The following is an 18774-nucleotide window of genomic DNA, read 5'->3' on the forward strand; positions in this document are numbered from 1 at the left end:
TCAAACATTCTCTATTTTCTCATCATCACTTTATACATATAGCATTCCAGCATGGTGAATGTGACTTCACCAAGTACAACCTGTTCCTGGATCAACATCTTTGTTGATCCTGGAACAACATTCCAGTCAGTCAGAATTGAGGGAAGTTTGGAGTTTGTCAATTTTATGCTTATAACCAGGCTTGTACAGTCAGTGTTATTCACCTATCAAGTTATGGATATGGTTAGGTTTAGGGGTAGGGTTAGGGATAGGATTATGTTTTCGGACATGAATGTTGTTCCAGGGTCAACAAAATATTTTGATCCAGGAACATGTCTTACTTGCAAAATCACAGTGACCCTTGGGGTAGGATTTTTTTTTTTTTTAAATTGCACCTCTAGTGCCACCCAAAATTTCAATTATGTCTTATATCTTGGCTCTCTTTCACAACTCAGATTACAACATAACTTTACTTAGTCCACATACTGACGTTAGCAAAAGCAAAGTAGAACAGCTCTGCATAAATCCCCTTCTATTGTGACTGCTTCATCTAATTACAAAATAAAAGCAGGTTAATCTGATTCTCAGCAAATACTAGAGGAGCACAGCATTATGCTAACGTGCCATCAGCCTCATCTGACGTGCCAAAACTATGGATATCTAGACCTCTCCCATGCCTCCTATCTAGCACTAATCCCCGGACATCCAGTTAGCTTTCAGTGTTTGTCGTAACAAATACCATTCTCTCTAAACGTCCATGAGAGAGGCTCAAAATGGAAAGGATTAATACATAACAGGCATTATGGAGGGCAGACACCTGATATTGTAGTGCAGTAATGCTATCTCTGTCTCCATAGAGGTTAGGCAGGCCTCAGCGGGCTGTGCGACAGCATCTCAATAGCTGTTTTTAGCCAATTCAGAATGTCCCTGCATTCAAATTGGGCTTTTGTTATTTATATTTTTTATTGTGTAAGACTTGATTTTACTGCCAAGACAAAAGCTGAGATCAAGCACCCTGCAATCTAAGGAGAAGATCTCAAAGAAAATAGGACATCGCCTTGCACAAACTCTCCTCACTCGTGTATGCACTTTCATGTATGTTATCATTTTAAATGTCTCAATTTCACAGCAGTCACATGAGTTATGAAAAAAAAAAATTAAAACTTATGAGAATTCTGTTCTCCTTTTTGGGTGTTGTCTTTTCAAGATATCTGATAACGCACTCCTCTCCCCCAAAACAGGTGTTGGTGTATGATGCAAAAACTTGAGGCAATGAGATCCAGGCAGTCCAGCAATGATTATGTCAGAGATCAAATTTGAATAAGGAATAACAAATGTATTAATTAAAAATTATAGAGACAAACAAATTAATTAAGTAATTATTAGTTAATAATAAAATCTAGAGTATTGTATCTAACAGATCAAGTTCAAGTTCAAGTTTATTTATAAAGCACATTTAAAAACAACGTGTGTTGTACCAAAGTGCTGTACAATTTTACACAAAAGATAAAAGATAATAAAACTAATACATAAAATAAAATATAAAACATGCAAGGTAGACCATAAACCACTCAAATGCCTTATATAATTCAGGCTACATCATAAGCTAAAGAAAATAAATGAGTCTTTAGGCTAGATTTAAAAATGTCCAAGACCTGACGCCAACTGGAAGCACATTCCACAACCTAGGAGCCGCAACTGCAAAAGCTCTGTCATCCTTAGTCTTTAAGCAGGACCAAGGAACCGAGAGAAGGAATTTATTGCATGAGCGGAGAGATCTTGGAGCAGAGTAAGGATGAAGAAGATCGGAAATGTACTGTGGTGCTAACCCATGTAAAGCTTTATATACATACAGCAGAACTTTGAAGTCAACTCTGTATCTGACTGGTAACCAATGTAAGGTGGAGAGAACAGGAGTGATGTGTTCTCTCTTCCTAGTTCTTGTCAGAAGTCTAGCTGCCGCATTCTGAACCAATTGCAAATGGTGTGTGGAGGATTGAGGTAGATCTACTGTGGGTACGGAAAGTATTCAGACGCCCTTAAAGTTTTCACTCTTTGTTATATTGCAGCCATTTGCTAAAATCATTTAAGTTCATTTTTTTCCTCATTAAAGTACAGACAGCACCCCATATTGACAGAAAAACTGACATATCACATGGTCCTAAGTATTCAGACCCTTTGCACTCATATATTTAACTCAGGTGCTGTCCATTTCTTCTGATCATCCTTGAGATAGTTCTACACCTTCATTTGAGTCCAGCTGTGTTTGATTATACTGATTGGACTTGATTAGGAAAGCCACACACCTGTCTATATAAGACCTTACAGCTCACAGTGCATGTCAGAGCAAATGAGAATCATGAGGTCAAAGGAACTGCCTGAAGAGATCAGAGACAGAATTGTGGCAAGGCACAGATCTGGCCAAGGTAACAAACAAATTTCTGCTGCACTTAAGGTTCTTAAGAGCACAGTGGCATCCATAATCCTTAAATGGAAGACGTTTGGGATGACCAGAACCCTTTCTAGAGCTGGCCGTCCGGCCAAACTGAGCTATCGGGGGAGAAGAGCCTTGGTGAGAGAGGTAAAGAAGAACCCAAAGATCACTGTGGCTGAGCTCCAGAGATGCAGTCGGGAGATGGGAGAAAGTTGTAGAAAGTCAACCATCACTGCAGCCCTCCACCAGTCGGGGCTTTATGGCAGAGTGGCCCGACAGAAGCCTCTCCTCGGTGCAAAACACATGAAAGCCTGCATGGTGTTTGCTAAGATGGTGAGAAATAAGATTCTCTGGTCTGATGAGACCAAGATAGAACTTTTTGGCCTTAATTCTAAGCGGTATGTGTGGAGAAAACCAGGCGCTGCTCATCACCTGTCTAATACAGTCCCAACAGTGAAGCATGGTGGTGGCAGCACCATGCTGTGGGGGTGTTTTTCAGCTGCAGGGACAGGAAGACTGGTTGCAATTGAGGGAAAGATGAATGCAGCCAAGTACAGGGATATCCTGGACAAAAACCTTCTCCAGAGTGCTCAGGACCTCAGACTGGGCTGAAGGTTTACCTTCCAACAAGACAATGACCCTAAGCACACAGCTAAAATAACGAAGGAGTGGCTTCACAACAACTACGTGACTGTTCTTGAATGGCCCAGCCAGAGCCCTGACTTAAACCCAATTGAGCAACTCTGGAGAGACCTAAAAATGGCTGTCCACCGTTTACCATTAAATTGTTTGTGTCAAATGCTGCGCTGAGATCTAAAAGAATTAAGATGATCCCGTCCCCAGAATCCAGGGAGCATAAGATATAATTTGTCACTATTAGCAAAGCTGTCTCAGTACTATGAAATGCCCTGAAACCTGATTGAAATTTATCAAGCATGTTACAATCAGTGAGATAAGATGAAAGCTGCAAGTAGATTACCTTTTCCAGAATTTTACAGAGAAATGACAACTTTGAGATTGGCCTATAATTACTTAAAATGTCAGGGTCCAGGTTTGGTTTTTTTCAAGAGAGGCTGGACCACAGCATGTTTGAAGCTTGTGGGAACCACTCCACTAATCAGAGAACTGTTTATTATGGCCAGTATGATGGGAGCGACAGAATTAAAAATGTGACGGAATCACATCCATAGGTGAAGAAGTCGGTTTCAGTGAAGAAACTATATCTGACAGCTGGTTGAGCGAGACAAGGTCAAAGTGCCAGAAAGAACTGGAAGGCACCAGAGATTCGGAGCAAGAAACTGATGGCAATATTTGTGCTCTGATGTCCCGTATTTTGTCCACAAAAAACTTTTCACAAATCTCAGGTGTAGCAGTAGGGTAGCCTGCTGTAGTAGGGTTCAAGACTGAATCAATTTATTTAAAAAAATAACTTTAGGCCTATGGGCATTTTTTGCAATTATTTCAGAAAAATAATTTGACTTAGCAGTCTTGACAGCAAATTGATACTGCTTCAAAGAGTCACAGAGCATTTCATATGAGACCCTAAGTTTGTCTTTCTTCCACTTGCGCTCTGCTATCCTGCACTGCCGCCTAATGGAGCGGGTATGATCAGATGAAGATGAAGATCAGAATATAGAGAAAGAAGGAACAAAATTAAGACAGTTGCAGAATGAAATGAGATATATGGAGATATATAACCACAAACGTGTCAACATGACCTGTCACATTGGAACACATGAAGAACAATTGAACATAGCAAGCATACATACTCTTAAAGATAAAAGAAGAATAACCATAAAGAATAAATACGATGAGGATTAATATATGGAGTAGGAGTACATGAATATATGAAATCAAAAGTAATATTGATAAATCATAAGCCATAACTGATTAACATGAAATATGAATAAAATGCATGAATATGAATATTGACCATTTTGGATCCACCGATGTAGTAAATATTTACAATCCTTTTGTTCTGGTCTTGGTATTTGAGGGAAAGTGCAAAGCAGTCACGTGGGATCTTGTGTAGACAGAAACCCCCATGCCGTGATGGGTGAATGTCTGAAGACACTCACACACCACTGTGTGTATATACATTTCTTACTCTTAGAGTCATCTTTGAGCAATTAATATTATGTGTTTATTATTTGAATTGGCTTCTAATTGTCTAACTATGTAATTGGCATGATATATTTTTACCTGACAAATAAGTGTTCTTCTTGATTTATCTTAGATCATTATTTCTAGCAGATTATTGTGAGTTTGGTATTAATGCAAATCAGTGTCCAGGATAGATCATACGGGAAGGCTCAATGAATGGAGCAATGGGCACATCATTTGAGACTTAGTGAGTTATATACCATCTGTTATATATCACTGACTTAGTGAATATACAAAACTATGCTTTTTGCTATGAGTGAGCAGAACGCAACCTACTTAAAGGTAGATATTTACCCTGCATCCTCTGTCTAAGAATCAGATCTGGTGTGTTTGTGATTGTGGAAGTACTGTACATATTAGGCCAATGTAACTTCCTTTGCGTTACCGAGTCCATAATGAACAAATAATTGAAAGTATGGGATACCCAGAATAATCAAATATCTAAATTAATACATGACCAATGATTAATTTCTAATTAGAAACACTATCTAAGAGTAATAATCATTTGAAATTGGAGTCAGATTAAACAAGCAGCTAAAGTAAAATTAAAACTAAATTCTAAAAATTGAGTGAACTTCACAGGGGCGCTGAAAAGACATACACGTATTATACCTTCGTCCAGGCTGTCAGAATCTGTTTTTGGGCCAACGGGGGGTTCCTTACAATTGTCATGGGTTAATCTCACATAATTGTCACTTTTATCTGCAGTGAAATTCAGTAATATGTTACATATTCTTAAAACGTGAAAAACATTTGCATAATGACTTTGTCTTAATGCAGTTGTCCTAAATGTTCACTTGATGTGGGATACAATGAATTAAAGATTTGATTAAAGATATCACAAATACTTATACACTATAAACATTTATGTTTTCATCAAAGACCTGCAGAAGGCATCAAATTTGAAATGAGCTCATTTTGTGCATAAAATTGTAAAATTTCCCAATTTAAACATTTGTTATGTTATCTATGTTCTTTTATGAAAAAAAATATTGGCTCATGTGATTTGAAAGTCTTTTAGTTTTCATCATATTCAAATTTTCAACTTTTCCGGAACTCGGGTTGTACATTATTTTTGTATTATTCAGTATGATACCATGTACTTTCAAGAGCAATATTGCTAATTTTGATATCAATACACCTCTAAATGGAAAGTTTTTGTGATATAATGATTATAATTATAGCTATTTTTTAACATTTAATATGCCTAAAATGCAAATTAAATAGACTTCTGATTTTGTTTATCATTTATTAAGAACTACAGAGCATAATTAATCTTTTAGCAGCTTTAAATTCAAATAAACATTAAATAAAATGTCACATTTACTAGTGCTAAGGTAGGCCAAAATGAAGTCATTATTCTTTGCTTTCTCTGCTTGATTGCACTTTATGTTTTTGAAGCTTAATATAAGCATTTATTTTCTTGCTAAATTAATAATAAAATCACTAGTAAAAAAAAAACAAAAAACACTTTGGATCAATACTTTTATGTGAGGATTGACCCTCTTGATTCATTAGTAAAAGAATCAATACTTTAAGATCAATCTGTCCATCACTAAGCATCACTATTGCTGTAGGGATTTAAATAAATCCCTAACTATAATTATGAAGCACATCCTGCACTGTCTTTGCTACAAACATGAATGACATCTGATGTTTGTGAAGGAGAGGTGTGCTACTACTTTTTCAAGTATAATCAGACTTATGATTTTTGCCTGAAGGATGATTAAATTGGTGTATTTCTAAAAAAATAAAAAAATAAATAACAAATAGTACATATTCTAACTGTTACAGATCCCTTGTTCTCCTAGACTCCATTTCCCAAGATCCTCCTGTTCTCCACACCTGCACTCACTTCCCTCGTCATCTCCCCATCATCACGGATCACCTGCACCTGGACTCTATTGTTAGCACTCCCTTTATATGACACTCACTCCCTGCACTCCTTGTCCGTTCTCTGTTGTGTTAATGTGTATGTTCGGTGAACTCTGCCTGTGTTTATTAAAGATCATCTATTGTTTGTGGAAATCCGTATCTGCCTCATCTCTGCACCAGCATACCGTAACACTAACCAAGTACAACATGAAAAAAATGAAGCGATAACAGCTTCCTCTTGATTTGCTACAATGATACATTTCGTCAGTTGGCAACTGATCAAGAGGGATCTTTTACGGCCTGAGGTTTTCAGGTTCTATTTATGCAATTTCATACCAAGTAGCCCCACCCACATCGGAAACTCTTTGGACTAAGTTTAGTGTGTGGGCGTTTTTTAAAATTATAGAGAATCCTCACTGAAGTCATGTAAGTTATGCTCTTCAGCTACAGTGGCTTGTGAGTGATTGGCTGTTCTGATTGGCTGTGATTTTTTGGGATGCCATTTTCCTCTTTCAGTGCGGACAGACAAATTGCTTGTCGCATCAAGCCTGGTGAGGACACGGCGCTATGAGTCCACACACACGGCCTGATATTAGCCTGTTCTTCAACCAGACTCCGAGGTGTTTTGATCCTTCCTCTGCTTTCTAATGAAATTTACTGGCCGTATCAGGAACAGTGGGGTGCTACGCTGGTTCAGGATAACATCATTTACTGAGAGGAAGAGACGAGAGATTGTCTGCGCTGCCCACACAATATATGAAAAACCTGTAATTGCTGCCTTCCTGACCAACGGAGAGATAAAAGAGGACAAATACATCCTGCTGTGAACACGTCTCTAAGCCCCTACTGGAATCATGTAGGATGAGTTAACTGAAATTGAAAAACAATAATGTTAACAATATCGGAAATAAAGACATATTAACCAAAAACTAATTTCAGCATGTATGATAGCCTACATAACGATTTTTTTAACAATTATTGATAACTATAATATCCTCTAGACTTTACTGAACAGAAGAGGACAATATATAGACACCTATATGTGAACGATTGCCCTTTGACAGACAGACAGACAGATGATAGATAGATAGATAGATAGATAGATAGATAGATAGATAGATAGATAGATAGATAGATAGATAGATAGATAGATAGATAGATAGATAGATAGATAGATAGATAGATAGATAGATAGATAGATAGATAGATAGATAGATAGATAGATAGATAGATAGATAGATAGATAGATAGATAGATAGATAGATAGTAGGGGTGTGACAAGATCTCGTGTCACGAGATCTCGTGAGACTAAACTGTGACGAGATCTCGTGATGTTGTTGCCATGACAGAGTGTTAGGATGATTAGGAAAGAATATGCCACCGCTACGTTTACATTACGCCTCCACTGTCCTTTTGCTTTGTATTTAAATAAAAATAAAAAAAAACATTTAATTCATTTGGATAACGGTTGCCGCCGCTCCATATTTACAGTGTTACACGCGACCGTGAAAGTGAAAGTAAACAGGAGCGCGCATTCAAACGCGATCTCAATACCCCGCATTTTGAAAGCGGCTCCCTGATGAATAGAGATATCTCTCAATATGAAAGCTATTTTAGGCTGGGCAGTGTAGTTGTAACCATCTCTTAGCTCTGTATCAAAGACAAATTTGGTCTCATTTGCACTTTGAATATTGAGAGAGTGTGATTATGGTTGCACTTATTGTAAAGTGTTACCATAAAAAATGAATAACCGTTTTCTCTTAAACTTATTAAGCACAAACAATAAGGTTTCATTTGTTAACATTAGTTAATGCACTGTGAACTATCATTAACTAACAATGAATGACTATTTTTATATACTGTAGCAAATATATTGCTCATTGTTAGTTGATGTTGGTTAATACATTAATGTTAATGAGGCCTTATTGTAAAGCGTTACCATTTTTATTTATACTGTTTTTATTTCTATGATCAGTTTGTGGAAAGGAGTTCAGTTAGGAGGTCAAAAGTGGTAGAAGCTCATAAATCATATACAGTAAGGTCTGAAGAGTCTGAAATCATATAGAAGAGAAGTCAGTCAGTTGAGTTAGTAGCAAAACCTTTTACAGTACTTGAGTATTGTTGTCTTTTACTGCATATGATAATTCATACTCAGAAAGTAGAACTGAAATGACATTCATTAAGATGATTAGTTAAAGTGGAACTTAGTAAGATTTGCGAAACTCCCCCTACAGTTTCCTTCAGTGAATCACACTGTCGTAAATACTCCAAGTGCAGCTCTGGACTACAACGACTACAACGCTCACCAGCGCAGTAGTTTTGCAAATACAGTACAAGAAAGAGGAGGTGGGTAATTTGCAAATACAGTACACTCGATAGAGGTGGGTAATTTTTGAAATTGTCTTATAAAGTCATAATATGTACATTGTTTTTGAATTACCATAAAGCATTTTGTCACTCTCGCGTGAACGTGAACATGAGGCAAGATTGTTTCGGGTCGTTGCAGCTCAACTTGCAAGTGCTGTATTCTGGCGTAGACGTGCCAAAGGGGGTTAGTGCTCACCTCAAACACACCACTACAAGTCAATTAACCAAAGTAAGGACTTAGAAAACTATTTATGAAGGTAAAAAAAGTTACTTTGTTCTGCTTTGAAACATTTCAAATACACCTGCAGAATATTTTTTCTAGTCATGTATTTCGCCATTGAGGATTTCTTACAAATAGTGTGTAAAAATCTTGTCTCGTCTGGTGAACTCAATCACGAGTCTTGTCTTGTGAGCTACCTGTCTGGTCACACCCCTAATAGATAGATAGATAGCAGTTCCTTGACTGACTGACTGAAACATCCACACCAAGAGAAATCCCTGCAACCAAGAGCACAGAGCTGCGCTGAAGCTGTAGTCCGGCGTCCTGCTCCACCCACCATCACCACACATGCCAGTGAACTGAGATTTGATAACAGTGATTTGATACACATCTTTTATATTAAATATTATCAAATATAGATAGATAGATAGATAGATAGATTAGATAGATAGATAGATAGATAGATAGATAGATAGATAGATAGATAGATAGATAGATAGATAGATAGATAGATAGATAGATAGATAGATAGATAGATAGATAGATAGATAGATAGATAGATAGATAGAACTATCTGTTATTAGTCACTGAAATAGTCAATAGCTGCAGAGAGATAGATAAACACTATGGCAAAACTGGTGATTTGAACACCTATACTGTAACAGAACAAGAAAACTTCTCAAGATTCTGGACAGAAATTGCAACAAATTGGAATGTTATCTGGTTTCAATGAGCAACCTTGAACAGAAACATCCTGACTCGGTGAGCACAGTCTTACCACAACCATACCAGACCTGGATAAAGCCGAACATGCTGTGCTCTTAATGCACAAGAGATGAGGCAGAAACAGAATTACAGTCTTAACCTCATTCTTTTCCCATTTTGCAAACCACAACAAAGAAGCCCAGTGGAAATGTAATACAAACTCCTATATTTGCTGAGTGAAGCCCCGGGATGGTTTATGGTATTTCGCTAAAGTAAAAAAAGAAAAAGAAAATATGGTGTAACACAAAACCAAGGAGAAAGTGACCTGTACTGGCATTTAACTGTACACTTCCAAGCCTCTTTTCTGAAAGCTTTTCTTTAAACCAGGGGTGGACAACCTGCTTGATATACAGTGCTATTTTCTTGTAAATCACTGAACAATACCACTCAAGTTAGATTAATTCACTTTCAAATGAAAATTAGCCCAAGCTTTAATCACCCTTAAGCCATCCTAGGTGTATATGACTTTCTTCTTTCAGATGAACACAATCTCAGAAATATTAATAAATATCCTGATGCATCCGAGCTTTATAATGGCAGTGATAGAGATCAATGAGTATGAGCTGAAGAAAGTGTCTCCATCCACATCCATTCTTCGTAACTTAAATATTTTACTTCATAACTTTTTTGTAAATATGGATATTTTTTTTACACAACGCATCGCTTTACTTTAGAAGGCCTTTATTAACCCCCCCGGAGCCATGTGGGGTACACGTTTATAATGGGATTTCTGAGAAACTGTGTTTCTCTACGGAAGAGGATTAGGGCCAAGCGATAATAAAAAAATAAAACCATCTCAAGATTAAAGTTGTTAAATTTCGAGAAAAAAACTGGTTAAATTTCGAGAAAAAAGTCAAAATAAAATTGAGAATCAACTCATTAAATTATGAGAAAAAAGTTGTTAAATTACGAGAAAAAAAGTTGTTAAATTATGAGAACAAATTCGTAATTTAACTAATTTGTTCTCGTAATTTAATGACTTTTTTCTCATAATTTAATGAGTTTATTCTCAACATTTTATCTCAACTTTTTTCTCGAAATTTAACAAAATTTTTCTCATAATTCAACGAATTTGTTCTCGTAATGACTTTATTCTCAACATTTTATCTTGACTTTTTTCTCGAAATTTAACGAGTTTTTTCTCGTAATTTAATGAGTTTATTCTCAACATTTTATCTCGACCTTTTTCTCGAAATTTAACGAGTTGTTTCTCGTAATTGAATGAGTTTATTCTTAACATTTTATTTCGACTTTTTGGAACAGCAGCAATTTTGGGTAAGGAGTCATTCACACAGAATGTTTTTTTTTTTCTTATATATATTTAAAAATACAATATTTGCTCATATAAATAAACAAGACGACTTTAATAGGAAATACAATATAAAGAAGCAACAAAAGCCAGGGTGGGGCGGGGCATTAAATGAGATGGAAGAAGAAATCAGTCTTGAGTGAGAGAAAATATGTCTTGTTTGCATAAAAACTTAATCACTTTGTCATAGTAATATAAGAATCTGATGTACACTCACTATTTTTGCAAAAAGATGTCAGGAAACCTTGAGTTGTATCTATGGAGACCTCAGTACCTGTGCAGCATGCCGCTCATCCAAATCTGGTTCACTGATTGGCACCTTTTTTTTTCTTGTCACCATCCCAGATCCGTAATCGTTACACCAAGCCTGTCGAACAAACAAACAAGCATTTGAAAAGGTCAACATGTCTAGGAACACCATCGTAGACAGACTGTGCTGAACGTCTGAAATCATAGCTGACTGAACAAACAAGCAGTTTGGTGGCAGTTTTGCTAGCAGTTATGAAAGCTCTGACATCAGTGACACGGCAAACTTAATGGAAGAGGGAAAACAAACTGTCAGTTAGTGTTGAAGTTTTAAGGACATTTCTGAGCAAGATGGGTGGTGTTTCAATAAAAAAAATAATTTAGCCTGATACAAATATAAAGAACAACAAGTGGGATGTAAGTCTCTAGGAGAACTAGCCTGAGATGCTAAAAAGATGCAGTAGGAAAACAGTGCTCTATCTGTTTTGGTGGCATCGCCAATTGTTGTTTGATCTCAAACAAATTGAAATATTAAATTGACCCATATTTCACAAATATGATTATGTACATCAATAAAGATACATAGAATTTAAGAATTAATACCGTACATATTTCAATATTATTTCAGGATCAGGATCATACATTTTAAACATTAAAACTAAATATATTTGTATGCTATATTTAAAGGGGGCATATCATGAAAATCTGACTTTTTCCATGGTTAAGTGCTATAATCAGGTCCCCAGTGCACGTACCAACCCAGAAAACGTGAAAAAGGACAACCCAGTAACTTTGTTTTGGTAAGCCTTTCTCTGCAAGCATGTGAAAAAGCGAGCCGCAAAGATTTCGCTCCCCTTGTGACGTAGGAAGGGGATCTTATTATGATTTTCCCGCCCCTTAATCTGCACGTTTATACCCATGGCGCCATTATTTTGTATTCACAAGCGAGCAAGGTGTACCAGTTCTAAGGCCATGGCAAAGCATGTTCAAGCAAAGCATGCTAATTGTTCTGTCGTTGGCTGCACAGATGAGCAAAGAACACTATTTAGAGTCTCGTTAGCTTAGTTGACCCTGGAAGTTGACCCTGGTAAGCTTGATTGCTAAAAAAGCAGTGTTTCTGTCCAAGCAATATTTTGGAAAAATATTAGAACATTCACAGCATTTAATAGCAATCATAAACGTTAGCCTGGTATGTATGGCTCTGTTTGGCAAACAGGTACGCTATGTATAGTGAGCATTCATACAGGTTTTGGACAAAAGATTAACATGACGGCACATGCTAGTCAATGAGATGAATCCACTCCACAGCAAATTTTGCATTCTAAAAGTTGTAAGTTCTTCCTGAGTCTCTCCGTCAGTATCCAACTCCGGTTTGAACAGTGTAAGGCTGAACATCGTTACTGACAATCCTCATTTTGGCTGCGTGAGATTCTACAGCTTTGTTGTTGTTGAGCAAACGAAGCGTGAGCTGTTAAAGCTCAGCCCTCTTCTGGAAAACGCAGGGAGCAGCAGCTTATTTGCATTTAAAGGGAAACACAAAAATGGCGTGTTTTTGCTCACACCCAAATTTGGGCAAATTTGACAAGCTATAATAAATTATTTGTATTTTTACAAAAAATTTATTTTTAGTTGAAACTTCACCACTTCACAGACACATTCTAAGAAAAAAAAAAAAAAAGAATAATTAAATGCTTCGTTTTACACAGTGAGTCAAAAGAGGTCCACCAAGGGGACTGGAAAATATTGAAGACCCATGATCTAAAGTGGTTTTAGCACATTCTGGATGGCAGCTAAGTGGCTGATTACTGACCAAAGCCAAGAGCCCATCCTCATGTGTCATACTAGTTTCTAACTATGGCTCGGATCCCTCGTATAATACAAGTTTAATTCAAGTTTGTTTGTTTTTTTTGGGGTTTTTTTTTTTTTTTTTTTTGCTTGTATGTTCAGTCACCAGGAAAAAAAAAATGTAAGTCTGATTGCTTAGTAAAGTATTAGCAATAGTAATTGTGACGTTTCCCTTAGGATGCACCACTAATCATTCACCGTGTTTGTATGTGCATAGGCAGGATTTTGCATTCGGGTGGGTTTATAGGCAAATTTGAAAACTGATTTCTCTCAGATACTTCACTATTTATAAAATTGAGTACTGTAAGACCCCCCACCCCAGACCACCCATAGTTATGCATCATAATATCATAAAACATTTCTGAGGCTACAGAGAAACATCTTGGAATTGGTGATTCCAAGAAATGTGTTTTTGATGTGTACTGGCTGTGAGTTATTCAAGAATCGACACTGTAATGCCAGTGGGCTGGTGGGATTTTAGAAAGTTCTTCTAGATGATAACCCTATGATTACATGCTTGTGTTATGTAACTAGGCACCCTAGCACACTGAAACAGTCATTACAGGGCACAAACACAAAATAAAATAGATGTGTGGCTCTTTTTAAGGCATTTAATTGAAACAGGAGCCTCAGCAACAACAGGATCAATGATGCTCTTGCAGACGTCCTTACAGGTGCTGATTGCGCTGCTAAACTGAATCTCGCTCATTTCAAAGCACAACAGTCCACCTTTGACATTTTCAGCAACCCTTTTACTGCCACTGTAGTTGTGTGCCGGTGAACATTAAAACAACTGCCAGTTCTGCAAATACAACAGTCTGAAAGCAAAGTTTCAAGCTGCTTTAACGCTCATGCTTCATTGCTTGCGCCAACTTCAGACAACTTCTGTCTGAGACTAATAATTTTTTTGTTTTGTTTTTTTTTCCATTAAGAATTTCAGTAATCACAGATTGCATCAAAGTAATGAAAACCTCCATGTTTTATAAAATGCCACGGGACACAACATCAAGCTGATTTGGCATAAGCAGTCTAACAAATGACAGGATTTCATGAATTACACATCAAATGAACTTCACTGCAGTTTAAATTTATGAAGTATAAAGTTGTGATGTCTTCAAAGGTACAAAAGCTGCTATTTTGTCTTTCTGACCTGGTCATTTAGTTTATTGATTCTGCTGTCAGTCATTATGTTGCCAGGGGAATCTAGTCCATGACCAATAGCCAATAATGCATGAATTATTTGAACTGGTTATTACTGATGATAATTGTCTTTCTGCCAGTAAAATGTGGTGGAATAGTCATTGCCTGAAAGAACAATAAGTGTTTGAGCTAAATGACTTGGCGTAAATCATGCACTATTGTCTCTCCTTTAAACTTTCTCTCCTGATCAATTCATATCTAATACTCTATCTGAAATTTAACATTTCTCAACAAAACAAAATCTGATTCTTTCTTGTCATTAATCTTACACATACAGTATCTAGCACAATCAACTCTTAATATGGCTGTTCAGCTCAGAAAATGAGCAATAATAGGTATTTTCCAGCCTTGATATTCCAATCTTGATATTATATTTGCTCTTGACTCCTAAGAGGAAATACACTGCGTTCCAAATTATTATGCAAGTGACATATCAGTAAGATTTCAGTACAATAAACATTCAGATTTTAGTTTTTCTAAGAAAATGTTTGTTTGTTTATTTATCCATGTCTTTTTAGATAACTGGTATCAATCTCAGAAAAAATAATTTGCCAGATCTATGGAAACCCTACTTAGAGGTTGTGCCACATTATTAAGCAAGTCACAGTTAATGCAATATGGAGAGGAAGAAAGATCTTTCTGAAGATGAAAAGCATGAAATGGTGCAATGTTGTGCAAAAGGCATGAAAACAACTAATATTGTGTGAAACTGAAGGGAAATTATCAAACCCGAGGGTATCTGATCCACACATAGGCAGCAACGTCATTGCACCTTTTGACGTCCAGAAAGGTAGTTAAAAACATGATTAAAATAGTCAACGTGACTACAGTGGTTCAACCTTAATGTTATGAAGCAACGAGAATACTTTTTGGGCGCAAAAACAAAATAAAAATAACTACTTTATTCAACTATTTGAACCGTTGTCATACGTAGTGAACTCAGTGCAGGCTTCCTTGTTTACGTCCGAATGCCGGCTCATTATTGGCCGAAGCTAAACACGTGAGAAGCATGAAGCATGCATGTTATGTTGACACAGGATCCGGCCCATTTTATTTGTAATATCTTTGCAAAATTTCCAAGCAATTCTATTGGATATCCAAAAATTTGCGAATCCTATACCAGTTTTTCAGTGCAGATTGTGAGTACTAAATACATCCCAAAATAATCCTTATAGTTTTTAATAGTGGCCAATTTTTATTATCAAATGATAAAAGCAGATTTTCTTTAAGCACAGTGCTGTATCAAAGAGTATAAAAACAAAATACCGCACACATGTTTGTCATCTTTAGTAGACTCACACATGCTGATGGTTGCACCGCCATCTATCTCCATGTTGTCCTTGATGGAAGGGACCATATGCGCCAGAGATTAAAGCCAGATTAAATCACACAGCGGCCATGTTCCTAATGAAAGACTGCCTAGAGCTCATCCTTTTTAAAGGAAAAAAAAAGGTGAATCCCCCCTCAAGCTTTCCTTTTAACCTCACACACAGACGTCACACTATGTTTAAGGCCATTCATTGTTTCTCACTGTATATCTGTCTCACTGTTTCAGTGTTAATGACACCATATTCCGTAATCCCATATTGGAAAATGTCTAGCTAATCTCTTCTGGAAAACATCTAACTTGCCCAACAGTTGGTGGCGTAATAATGGATCACATTCACTTTGAACTGTGAGATCGACAAGGTTGTCCTTAAGTGCTTTCTGGGTTGATGTTCGTTTATCAAATCTGCCTCTCTGTTTGGATGATTCCGGAGGATTATCTGTATAATCCCTAACATTGTGAACTTTCCTTGCTGCTTTTACCTTCAGTCACCCTGTGTGATCTATCTGGTGCCAAAGCCAGTCAAAGCTGCTCCTCTTTCTCCGGACAGAGAGGAACAAATAAACTTAAACTGCTAGGAAAACAATAAGAGCTAAAAATAATCCAAACAAATAATTACTGTTTGCCAAGCAGGCAAATGTTACGGGGGTTTAAATATGAGTAAGATCATTCCTCAGTGGGTAGGAAGAACAAGCCTGCCAATTTTGCAAACAATACAAATTGTTTAAAGAAAGGTTCCTGACAGTCTGCATATTGACATTCTTCATATTTTAGCAAAAACAAAAATACTTATCCTGCTTCCATGGTGCTCCAGTTAATCCAGTTACTGCAAATAAAGAAATGTATTTTGCATTTTCATTTTATTTTGCTTGATGAGGTAAACTGATTTAAAATCTGTTTACCTCTTCAAGCATTTTCAAAACGTTCATTTTCAATTAGCTCCTTGCACATTTAGGTCAACTGCAAACAGTAAAAGTATTACACAACAAAGACAAGAAAGCCAATTCAAGAGATTAAAAGTATCATACTCTATCTGCAGATATAAGCCTAGCAATAAAATAATCCACAGCAGACATAAACTACCAGCCGTGTCTCAACAGATTATCAGAACTGCATGGAAAGCTGTGCAGAGATACTGAGGGGTCCAAGAGTCTGAGATCAATGTGACAATGCATCTTTTTTTTATTATTATTATATCCTTAAAACAATTTTTTTCATAAAAAATGTTATGAGATTAACAGTTTGAGCGAATTTTTTTATTATTTGAAAATGTCTTTAAGGGGTGCTTGATTATGATTTTACTTTTTTAACTTTAGTTAGTGTGTAATGTTGCTGTTTGAGCATAAACATCATCTGCAAAGTTACGACGCTCAAAGTTCAATGCAAAGGGAGATATTTTCTTTCACAGAAATCGCTTTTTAAGGACTACAAGAAATGGCTGGTAGGGACTACAACAAGCTTCTTCCCAGGTTGGTGACATCACAAACCAAAATTTAGATAAACCCTGCCCCCGGGAACATGTAACAAAGAAGGGGAGGCCATGTTGGGCTGCTTTAGAGAAGAGGAAGAGTTGTTGTAGGCTGAACACCATTACTGACAATTGTCATTTTGGGTGTGTGAGATTCTCCAGCTTTGTTGTTGTTGAGCAACCGAAGCGCAAGCTGTTAAAGCTCTGCCCTCTACTGGAAAAAGGGCAGGGAGCAGCTCATTTGCATGTAAAGGGACACACAAAAACGGCGTGTTTTTGCTCAAACCCAAATAGAGGCAAATTTGACAAGTTATAGCCTAATAAATTATCTGAGCTGAAACTTCACAGACACATTCTGGGGACACCAGAGACTTATGTTACATCTTGTGAAAAGGGGCATAATAGGTCCCCTTTAATATTCGGTACGTCACCCAACAAATAGTGCAGTATCTGAAATATTTTTTATCCATCAATGTCAAAAAATTACTTTGTTTAACTTCAAGTTAAAGGGATAGTTCACCCAAAAATGAAAATTTGATGTTTATCTGCTTACCCCCAGTGCATCCAAGATGTAGGTGACTTTTTTTCTTCAGTCGAACGCAAATTCTGATTTTTACCTGCAACCGCTGCCGTCTGTCAGTCAAATAATAGCAGTAGATGGGAACTTCAACTATAACAGTAAATAAAACTTGCTTAGACAAATCAAAATTATAACCTGCAGCTCGTGACGACACATTAATGTCCTAAGACACAAAATGATCGGTTTGTGCGAGAAACCGAACATTATTTATATAATTTTGACCTCTAATACACCACTATGTCCAACTTCGTTCAGCTTCCTGTTAGTGAGGTCAAAAAACGCGTTGTGATGACGGAAGTGATGTCTCGCCCATATACTTCAATGAGCGCGAGACATCACTTCCGTTGTCAGAGCGCGATCAGACCTCACTAACCGGAAGCTGAACGAAGTTGGACATAGTGGTGTATTAGAGGTAAAAAATTATATAAATACTGTTCGGTTTCTCGCACAAACCGATCGCTTCGTGTCTTAGGACATCAATGTGCCGTCACGAGCCGCAGGGTTTAATTTGGATTTGTCTATGGAAGTTTTTTCGTTTCTTATTGTTCAAGTTCCCAATCACTGCTATTATTTGACTGACAGACGGCAGCTGTTGCAGTTAAAAATCATAATTTGCGTTCGACTGAAGAAAAAAAGTCACCTACATCTTGGATGCACTGGGGGTAAGCAAATAAACATCAAATTTTCATTTTTGGGTGAACTATCCCTTTAATAATGATTTTGTTTAATAGTGGTCCCAGACTTTTGAAATTTCAACATTCTAAACCAATAACTGCTTCCAAACATACGGAAGCACAGAAAGGCCATGTGTTCCTTTTTTCTGTCTTTTCAGTTTTCACAACTTAAAGTTTGACTATAAAACAACACAAGAATTCCTTCTCTTTGATACAGTAACACATGATTGTGTGAACATCTGCCTGGTGCCAGGCTTTTCTTCTTTCAAAAAGGTTTGTTGTTTTGTTTTTTTCTTCCAAGAGCCAATAAGCTTCTAGAAAA

Source organism: Chanodichthys erythropterus, chromosome 13, assembly GCF_024489055.1.
Source record: "Chanodichthys erythropterus isolate Z2021 chromosome 13, ASM2448905v1, whole genome shotgun sequence".
NCBI lineage: Eukaryota > Metazoa > Chordata > Actinopteri > Cypriniformes > Xenocyprididae > Chanodichthys > Chanodichthys erythropterus.